This window comes from Opisthocomus hoazin, chromosome 6 (assembly GCF_030867145.1).
Source record: "Opisthocomus hoazin isolate bOpiHoa1 chromosome 6, bOpiHoa1.hap1, whole genome shotgun sequence".
NCBI classification, from domain to species: Eukaryota; Metazoa; Chordata; class Aves; order Opisthocomiformes; family Opisthocomidae; genus Opisthocomus; species Opisthocomus hoazin.
In genome coordinates, this window is record NC_134419.1 from 60,413,063 (window position 1) to 60,423,634 (window position 10,572).

Consider the following 10,572-nt stretch of genomic DNA (forward strand, 5'->3'; position numbering starts at 1 on the left):
CTCTGTTCAGAATCCAGACTTGGCACATCACAAACACCGTAATCAACCATATTAGTGCGGAATTGGGAATCTGTCTTGAAAGAAATAAAAATTATCCCTTCTGATCCATAACCCTCCCTCCCTGCGCATGCATATATACAAGTGAGATCAAAACGCTGCTCAGAGGAGCGTATCACTGAAGAAAGAGAAAGAGCAAGACGACTGCAGGGAGCCAACCTGATTTGCAATTGCACACGGACCAAGAAATGAACCACATCATTACCAGCAAATTGAAAACAGATCAGGGGCTGAGCGTGGACTTAAATTGTAACAGGAACCCAATGCTGCTCGCAGAGAACATGGGTCTGGGGGAGTTCACAGGGGGTTTGTTGTGACGATAGATGTTGTCCCCAGATATTTATCCTGTGGTATTAAGCTGCTCACCAAATGCATGGAAAGCCTGATAACCAGTGTTCATAAAATATCTATCTGTGCTCCAAGCCATCCACCACCACGGGGGTCTCTCATTTCCAGGCTACCAATATGCTGCAGACAGACATTGGCTGGTGTTTCTTGTGGTTCAAGGATGTGGGTCAAAGTCAGGGCTGGTTTATCAAAGAAGTTCATTGGGGGTTATCAAGAACAAGTGGTTCTAAGCCACAAGTATTTAAATAACTGCCTCAGAAACTTGATGTTAGACAATGCTTTAAGGTAGGATGTTTTTGGGTGGAGAGTGGGATCCTTCTGCCCACAACAGAGGCTCTGAGACTGACAGAGAATTCGTGAGGATCACGTCCAACCCCCTCACCAGGGACGCTAACGAATTCCCTCCACAGACCGTCCACATCTCCCCACATCTTCCTTCTCTATATGCAGTTCTCCCTCTCCTTCAGCCCAGGCAGTTATTGTTCAGGTTGCTGTTTTTGACCAGCACATAGGTAAGTAAAATACACTTGAAAGAATTTTTTTTTTTGGCAGAAAATACTGTTTTCTGCAACAATATTTATTAGTAATTGTTGACATAGTGCTATAGGTATACATTTTTTCCAATTATTCTAAAATTTAAACACCCCAAAGCTATAACATTTTGCCCCTTAGGAAAATGCTTCTTTCATGATACAACCAGACCTGCTTCTGGCAGGTACCAGCTCCACAGCACACAGAATGAGATGAGGCAAAATAATGGCTTGAGGGAACTCAGCTCAGCATCCCTTCCCATGAGAGGAAAAATGTAAGCTCTGGTGGAGTCACAACAGGCAGAATATAAGATGTCCCAGTCTCTACAGTACTACAGGCATCCCACACATTAACGCCTGTCTGCCCTGCTGCATCCGCAGACCACTGGTGCACGGTCAGACCCCGTCCCCTCCCAGCCCAAACCTCGATGCAGACCATGCAATCTGTTTCCATTCACAGCCAAGGCTTGCTGAGCTGCCAAATCGGCCACTTCCTTGCCAGGTCCATACATTCTCATCCCAAAGGAAAGCGGAAGCTGTAGATTACGATTCCCACAAAGTAAAATCCCTATATTACATTCATGTTAGGGGCTGCTTCAAAATACGGTGCTTGAGAAAATACAGCCCCTGCCCTACTGTAGGTTGTCTGCGGGCCTGGTCTGCAAATGATGTGACCCATGGGGACTCTGGGACTCTCCTCAGCCTCCCAGCAGCTCAGCCCAGCTGCCCTTGGAGACCTCACGTGGCAAACACGGCAGAGCCTGCGCACCGCTGCTCTGCTAGCACAGCCCCTGGCTTTGAAGGTGGGGCTGGAAACAGGGCTCCCATGGCCTTGCGACATCAGAAGGTACCTTAATGCCTGCAGCAATAACACTGCTCTGGCCTGCATGATTCATCACATCCAAGTTTGAACAGCTGCACACCTTCTCCACAGCCTGCAGCATCACTGAACTGTGAGGGGGGATTACTGCACGGAGTAGGATACTTTACACAAGTTAACTGATGAGCATGCAAAGAACTAGTGACAGAGTCAGAGGAATTCCCAGAAAACCTCAATTATGACATTAGGTGTCTCTGTCTAAAGGACATGGGTGCCTAAATCCTTTGGGCAGCTCTAGAAACCCAGGTTTCATCTGCAAGAGGGGAACTTGATTAGGGGAAAGGGAAAAGCCTGATGTCGTCCTGGCAGCTCTGAATGTCAGGAGCTCTGGATTCAGTTCCTGACAGTTTATTTCTCCTTCCCCTGTATGTACTCAAGCACTCTTTAATTTAGCTTGAGTGACGATTCCTGTCTCAGAGGTGCTTGGTGAGCAGCCAGCAGCAACCCAATAATAAAACACCTTCCCATTGCTGATAAGAGAGCATAAGGGAATTGTGCTGTGAAGCACCCAGCCTGGAGAAGGAATGCAGGTAGCCTGCAATGGATCAAGCCCAGCTTCTTCTGTCCTCCCTCCCTCCCCCAAACTGCCTGAGCAATGAAGCAGCAAAACACTCCTTGCTGTTCTTACTCATTTGACAGCTGTTTTTTGCAAATTTGGCTAGAATAGCACACAGTTACAATCTATACTTGCAACACTGCCTACCCACACCACCTTTCCCAGATGGGAAACTAATCACCTTAGGGGATGCCCTTCTACACAGGGCCTGGAGCCTCACTTGGGAATCAGCTCAACCAAAACACAGGCTGTTTTCCCTGCTATGGTTTTTGGGGCTAGATTTAGCCTCTATTCAAAGGCAAAAGTGATGTGGCCATAATACACCACAGCCTGGAGCAGTTTTGGTCCTGGGTTTCACAATGATAACGCTAATGGCACCAGGACAGACCACCCATGGCCCCACACCCTCTGATGGATGGTTGGAGGGTGCCAGGGACCATTTACTGGCAGGGACACTCAAAGTCAGGCCTTATGGTTTGTAAAACAAAAAGGTTCAACAGTGGGCTTAGCACTTTCAGTTTGTAATACACTGCAGACAGCAGCTCTAGAAAGGAGAGGGCTGAATTTCTAACTCCCATGAGACAAAGCAGCCTTGACACTGCAACACAGTCTTTCCCCAGACACTGAATTTTTCAGGTAGCCATGTACTAGGGAACTCTTTCAAGGCCAAAGAGAGATAGGGACTCTTGTTTCCTCTCCCGAGCATATTTCTGTTTAGGCTGCAAATTAATGGAGGCAGGGCCCTTGTCTGGGCAGAGCACCACAGCCTTGGGCAAGCACCTCCAACAGAGGTAGCTACATAAATAGCAAAGTCAGTTTTTACAAGCCGGTCAGACACCTGGTTACGATGCCCCGGTGACTGGCTGTATGCACCACCTTACAACTGGATATAGGAGGGCAGAGCCTATATATGACACCTCTGTGCATTTCCCAAAGCAATCATATTCTCCCAAACAACTGCACACGGGAGGTGATCCCCAGTCCAGAGGGACAGATGCTGGACCCCAATGCAGGAAAAGGCATGGTGAAAAACCTCTGAAGTTACTTTCACTAGACACACATTTAGGCACCTGGGTTTTGGTCATGAAAATATTTACCTGGCAGCAGTACTGCTGTATGACCATGACAGCACATTTGCCAGGAACGGAAGAGTTTAAGGGATTAAAAATTTAGGATGACCTTTCAAGAGAAGCTGGGGAAAATACACCAGTTACTGCCACGGCCCAGCTGCTGTACTGCCTTGTCAGCAAGCAAAGCTGCATTTTAGGGATTGAAGGAGAAACACTCACTTGTACCCCTGAAATACTGGACGGTTGTGCAAGTGATATGTTGGCAAGAAGGAAACCTATGCCCCCACTCCTTTTTTAAATATTTAGATCTTTTACTTTTTTCTCCTCCTTCCTAAACTTACTGCTGGAATCACATGGACTGTGTGGAAATTTGGACATGCAAACAACATTATCCAGAGCTAACTCCAAAGCATTCACATCACTGTTCCTTTCACATATGCCTGCCTTTTAGAGTCCAGAGCAAGCAGTGGGCTCCAGAGGGAGTTCATCCCACAAGTGGTGTGACCAGCTCACAACACATTAACTCCAGATCCAGCATTGTCCGATGCAAAGCCAAGTCTGATATTTCTAGGAGCACAATCAGACCACAGCGACATTTCCAGCTGAGCAGAGATGAAGTAACAGACTTGGTCAGGTCCTGTCTGGCTTCAGTAACTACCAGTGAAAATCAAGAACACAGAATAGTCACAGGCCTGCTGATAATTTGGGATGTTTCAATTTGTGAAACAAGTTCCACATTTCTCTCGTGACTAGCCATGGAACAATAAACAGACTGATCTGGTTTCACTGCTGCTTGCTTTGTCAGTTTGATTTGTTCTCAGATGTTAGAGGTTACTTACTGCTTTACAGAGACATTCAGCAGAGCAGAAACCCAGAGAGCTCCATGGGCTAACGACACAGTTCCCTAAGCATTTCAGTCTCATGGTACTCGCAAGACTTTCCTGAAGTTGCGGCATGGTGTGTTTCTCCTAAGACCACTCCCTCCTCTTTTTTTTTGGTGGGGGGTAAGTTTATAGTGCCTAAAGAGTTTCGCTCCCTGAAGTTTTGCCCCTTGCTCAAAACATTAACAAGGTCTTGCGCCTCTCTTCAGGCACTTATTTTCACAAAACCTATTGGAACTAAATTACCTTTGAGAACTGTGCCTTTCTGGTAAATTTGGATGAAATTAGTTGCCACAGTAAAAACACTGGATGGGAGAGATCAAAAGAAACTCATACATGTGCAAAAGGATAAATTTCATAACCTTTAATTCCTTAAGAAAATGGAGTAAATAGAAGAAAATACACAGAAAATAGTGAAAGTTACTGAAAATAAGGATGAGACTAGAAACCAGTCACAGCCAACATGAACAGTCAACACATCATCCAGTGAATAAAGGTAGTGCATGCATTTTCTGTGACTCAGCTGAGTTTGGTGAGATGTTGTACTCTCTGCAGAACAGATTCAGCTTGAGTTCATGGCTTGACATTATTTTTATTGTTAATCTGAATGGCCCTTGAAAGAAAAGGGTTTAAATTACAAAAAAATGGTTCACAGACTCAGCTAGATTTGTGAACCCATAAAACAGTTTGCAAGGTTCATAAAACCTCAAAAGCCAGAAAATCCTCCACCCCCGATTTCCTCCGCACTTCAGCTCCATCCTTACTTCACTGATTGTAGGCTGTTACAAACTCCCTCCTCTAACAGACTGTAACTTACACTCGGAGCTGATTACATTGCCTTCACTCTTTCTTGACGTCTCCGTGCTGGATTGGAGCCTGCTCTTGAGCAGAATCCCCCATGCAGTGAACCTGACCCTCCTGCTTTCTTGCCAACTGTGAATGAGCGCTGGTGGGGTTACTTGGCTTTGCTCTGATGCCAAGCAATTGTTTGCACAACGGCAAATGAGTCCCTAATGCATCATTCTCTATTTTTCTTTTCTACTCTGCTGAATGAATAGAAAACCTATTCAGCTCCTGGGCAAGGGGTGTGCATCCTCCCTGCAGCACCCCCAGCTGGGTACCAAGTGATCTGAGGGGAACAGGAAAGCTTTATATTTTAACCCAAGCAGCAAGCCTGAGGCAGCTGCCATCTCCGAAGGGCCACATTTGCTGGCCCAGTAAAGCCCTGAAAAAAGAATATTTTCACAGAGAAATAATTTACACTGAAATACAGCCTGTGAGAATACTCCCAGAGCCCTGAATTCCTGGTAGATCCCATGACCCAGGTCCATAAGTCCCATAGCCTGTGCGGCCAGTAGTTGTTAGTTCGGGCTATTGCCAAACCCCAGGCAGGCAGTTTCAAGCCTTTTATAGGAAACGCAGTGGAGCTGCTGCAGTGAAAATGTCCTGGTCCCTTTTTCTGCCTGACGTCACTACAAAGGCAGATGAGATCTGGAGGCTGTAGAGAGCACAGGATCTGGACACAGAGTAAATACATGAAGCCTCCACTGCATTTTCAGGGGTCCGTGCCCACAGCCCACACAATCTAATTCTAAAAGGGCTTCACTGAAGGCTGTCTAAGGTTTACTTTATTATTGACGTAAACCTGCATGGTACCAGTGTAGGGAGATACAAGGTGGAGTCCATGGAGAGGGCCTACCTGCACATGGTGCTTTGTGTCAGCTTAGCAGCGGGCGAAGACATCAGTCAGGTCATCCTCACAAGCACGGTGACTGCTGCCGAAGCAGGTCTAGAGCAGCTCTCCCATGGCATTTTGCAGTGGAAAAAAAGGCAGGATGTATTTCCATCCTTACTCCTTGGAAGACCATTGGTGGGCACAGACCACCAGATTTGGTCCTGTCTATGGCAAAGGCCGAACACACTCTCAAGGGCCTTGTCCACACTCTCAGCGGTTGCTGCAGCTGAGGACTGGGGCACTGGTCACCTCTAAGCAGTGTTCATGCATGGAGCATGTGAGTTGCAGATACATTAGGAATAGAGCCCCCCTCATGAGGGCAATTTGGGCTGACAGGGGAATTCAAACACTCTTGCCTCAGCTCTCCACACTGTTTGACAGCCCTGCCAGACTCCAGGGGCTGCAAAGGAAGCCCGTAAAGGTAATGCTATGAGGAGACAGAAGAGAGGTGGACTCACCAATGAGAAAGTCTAGCCCAGACTGAGAATATCAAAGGAAAAACAACAAAAAAGAACAACAAAATACCTCCCAGCTAATGCCAGTAAAAATGAACCAGTGACCTGCCACCTTTGAACAGAGGCAGAACTGCAAACTTTCCCTAACTACCTGAAAAAATAAAATCGAACCTATATTATTTTTATTAAGAAAAATTGCTCTGAAGCAGGCACCAGCACAAAAAGCTTCAGCTCAAGCAGCAAAAGGCTGGCAAATATACCACCAACAAAACCGGCTCTTGCAGCAGAAGCTGGACAGCCTGCAGGCAGTGATGCCGGGTCTGCAGCCCGGTGCAGCGTTTTGCAGCAAGCCCGGGGGCAGCTGCTGTTGCAGCCCACCCTGTGACCACCATGTGCAGAATGGGTACCCGCTGCCGGCAGCAGGAGGAACGGCCACAGCGCCGCAGCTTTTCCGCACAGCAAAAGGCTGCTGAGAACTTTTTGAAACAAATCTTTATGTACGTGCTACACAGCTAATGTTTAGTACATGGTGGAAGTACGAAATAAATCAAATACTTTGCAGTAAACACTTGCTAATCAGTCTTGATGAACAGAAGCATAGTTTTAATTGGAATTTAATTGCTGTATTGGTCATTTACTGAACATACGTCTTGCATTAATGGTGGCATTTCCTTCTCCCATAAAGCACATTCAATATTTCTCGAAAGACAAACAAATGCTTCTGAAGCCTCCTGAAGAAGATCCAGAATCCTTTATGCACAGCAGCTCCCACTGTGCCTGCAAGAAACCCCGAGCTGTTTGAAACATGGTACTAATCACAGTCACTGCCAGCAGTCACAGACCTTTATCCACATAGGGAATTTTAACTCGCAGAAACAAATGAGTTACTTATAGAAAAGGAACCCCCCATTTTGCAGCCACCACGTGCAAATAGGCAGACAGACTCTTTCTGTAAACCAATAGGGGTAAGTGGCTGCAATTTTCCTAAGTTGCCTTTAAAACATGGGCTTCGTTGTCAATTCAGCCAGAAATGACCTTGTGTGACTTCGGTTCCAGTCTCTCCTCCTCGGTCTGCAAACTATTATTCTGGAATAGGCAGAAGGACCTCACTCATATTACCACTGTGCTGTAGCTGATGTGCTATTTCTTGGAAAGAACAAGACTACCAGAGTCCAGGGCTAGAGTCTGAGAGTACTCGGTGAGTTACATTCATTACATAGCAAGAACAACTGAGAAAAAATAAACACTTTTCAAGTCTATGACTAGCTGAAGCTGTAAATTTTAAACACTTATGACAGAGTCATAGCTGAGTAAAACGGTACGGGACGTGTTACATATCAGAGGGTAACCTTTAAAGAAGGGCTTTAGCTCTGGGGAAAATTTTAAAGCAGAACAGGATGAAGTTCATGTGCCTTTTTTCATGTGGTTCTTATAATTAACAAAACTGTCACAGAAAATAATCCTAGAGGTCCAGATTCAATCCAGCCTTCTTTAACACACGTCTAATCATCCTCTCCACTACTGAAGTATCCATACTGTGTTAGTTAAATAATTAGAACTAGTGAAAAATTTTTCAACACACTTTTTTCCAGCCCCTCTATTTACAAATTTCCTTTAGACAGGTTGTGAGGATTTATCCTCCCTTTCATTTAATAGAGCCAAACATAACCTTTCCCAAGGGACCACAGCACCAAATGATTCCAAACTGCTCTTAACATAAGTCTGTCCCGTGTATGTAGTTTACTGCTTAGGCTTTGTGCCTGGTCATCTGGGGCACATGGCATGATGTTTTTGTCACTGTGTGCATGACCTCACTTGATTTTAATACATTACCTTTGTTTCAAAGTTAAACAGCAAAACAAAATCTATTTCTTGGCTAAATGCGTGTTGGCCACAGGCTCATAAATCACTCTCCATCAACAATGCAAATCTTCCCATGAGCAAGAACTTGCAAAACATCAAAAAGGGAAAGCTGCACAAAGGGACCAGGTTATAACTTGGCTTCTGAGTCAACCAACTATTTGCAAACAGATTTCAGCTTTACAACCATTTCTCCCTACGATCGTAACAGGCAGCCACAAGAGGCCCTGGACTTATATTTTTGACCAAGATATTTGGGTGTTCAGACCTGGATCTTGGCTTTTTTCATTATGAAGATCCATGTAAAGGGAACCTGGACAATAAAGGGAGGCTGAGGACAGCCCTTTGTCTGAGAAGGTTTAGCTCTGCATGTTGGGGATGGGCCATTGTTCACTGAAGGTCACAGTTCATTGTATCCAAAATGCTCTCAGAGATCACCTCCACCAAAAGAACAGCTGGGATGAAAACACAATATGTTGCACACTTTCTTCTCAGTTTTCTTCCTCACTCTCCATTGGTTTTCTCAAATTGAATCTGTGACAAAATCTGTCTGGGTGAGGAAATATGTAAACACAAAAGTGTTCAGTCATGCAAATATCTGGAAGATGCCTGCTGTGTATAAGAAAGTTATCAATGGAAAGACACAGCCAGTAATTGCAACTTTTGCAGCAAGAGAACAATATAAAATGAAAATTCTTTGCTGTCTTGATATATATAATCTTAAGAGATCTGGAGCAGCAAGACATTTGTAACTTTATATCAGCCATGAGTGTACCTGGGATGTATGAATAGTATCTTAAAATAAGACTGAGTTTGGTTATAAAATAGCCACGTTCAGCATGCTCAGTTTGGTGCAGAAGACAATTGTGTCTCCAGTCCTAGTTTTAGTGCATAATTGTGGAACCGCAAGACTGGAAAGGTTCATCTTCTCAGGTTGTTGTCTTTCTGTTCATTGATAGGGCTATTTATTTTGATTGTACAGAGTAGTTTGAAAGAGCAGCTAACATTCGTGTTCTCATTCTTAGTTTTGTTTTTGATTCATATTGGCAGTTGTAGATGCTCAGTCTGTTCTCCAGGTATTCACATGGAAGTGACTGAGACATGCCAGATTTACCAGCGGCTTCTCGTTAGTGGCTCTTCCTTGATTATGACACCTGGTGAGGCTGATGACAATAACAGAAGAAAAATGTGAAGTTCAGTCATTTGAAAGTGACTTAAGTGGAGGCTGTTTTGCACAATATGATGTTGAAATGTTAGGAATGATTGAGGCCAGATTTATAGCTCAAGCAGTCTTGCATCTGTATTTAATCTGTGAGCAACCAATACAAAAAACACCTTTAAAGAAAATCTTAATCATTTCCCAACTGACCAAGAGCTCGGAATATTCTGTCAGCAATATAATCTAGACCACAAAACGTTGTTCTTGTTGAAAGGAATTTTCAGAGTATTTTCAGAGTATTTCAGAGTATAACATATATCATGAAGTTATATGGCTAGTCCAATAAACCTGTACTAGTCAAGGCTGTCAGTATCCCACTTTTGGCTCTACAGAATGATCTTCAACTGATGGTCAGTAGGAGAGATTCCTGTAATACTCCTGAACAGGGCAAGGAGACCATTCACAAACTTTTAGCTACAAAGAAAGGAAGGACACACAAAATTAAGAAGCAGCTCATGTCTGCTGTTCTTCAATAACTAATGGTCATTCTGCAGACTGGCCTGCTGAAGTAGTTTCTCCCCCAATGCTACTCGCAGCTCAGCACAAGGGAGAAGCATGCAGAAATAGGGGAAGAGCTGAGAATCTGGCAGCTAGGCTGTTACCAAATTAACTACCTTTGGAGTTATGCAAAATGCCGTTCATCTGCAGTGATGTTTTTTGAGTGTTGGATAGTTGATGAACATGTCTAACCAGTTTATGGCACATAGCAAGAACAAACCAAGAATAAACTGTACTCACTGCTACCCAAATGTTCTCCTTCCATAGCACAGAGAAGAAAGGTCAGTCAAAACTGAATTCCTAATTCGAAACTTAATGGTGTTCTGTGTAGCACATTTGATTAACATTGTCACATACAAGCAGCAGTGGTAGGAGCTCAGGCTGATAAAATAAGTGAAACCATTTTATCAAGATAGCCAGCATACCGCACGTACACATGTATTGTTTTTCAGTGAAAGTTAAGCTCCTAATTAAGTGCCTAAT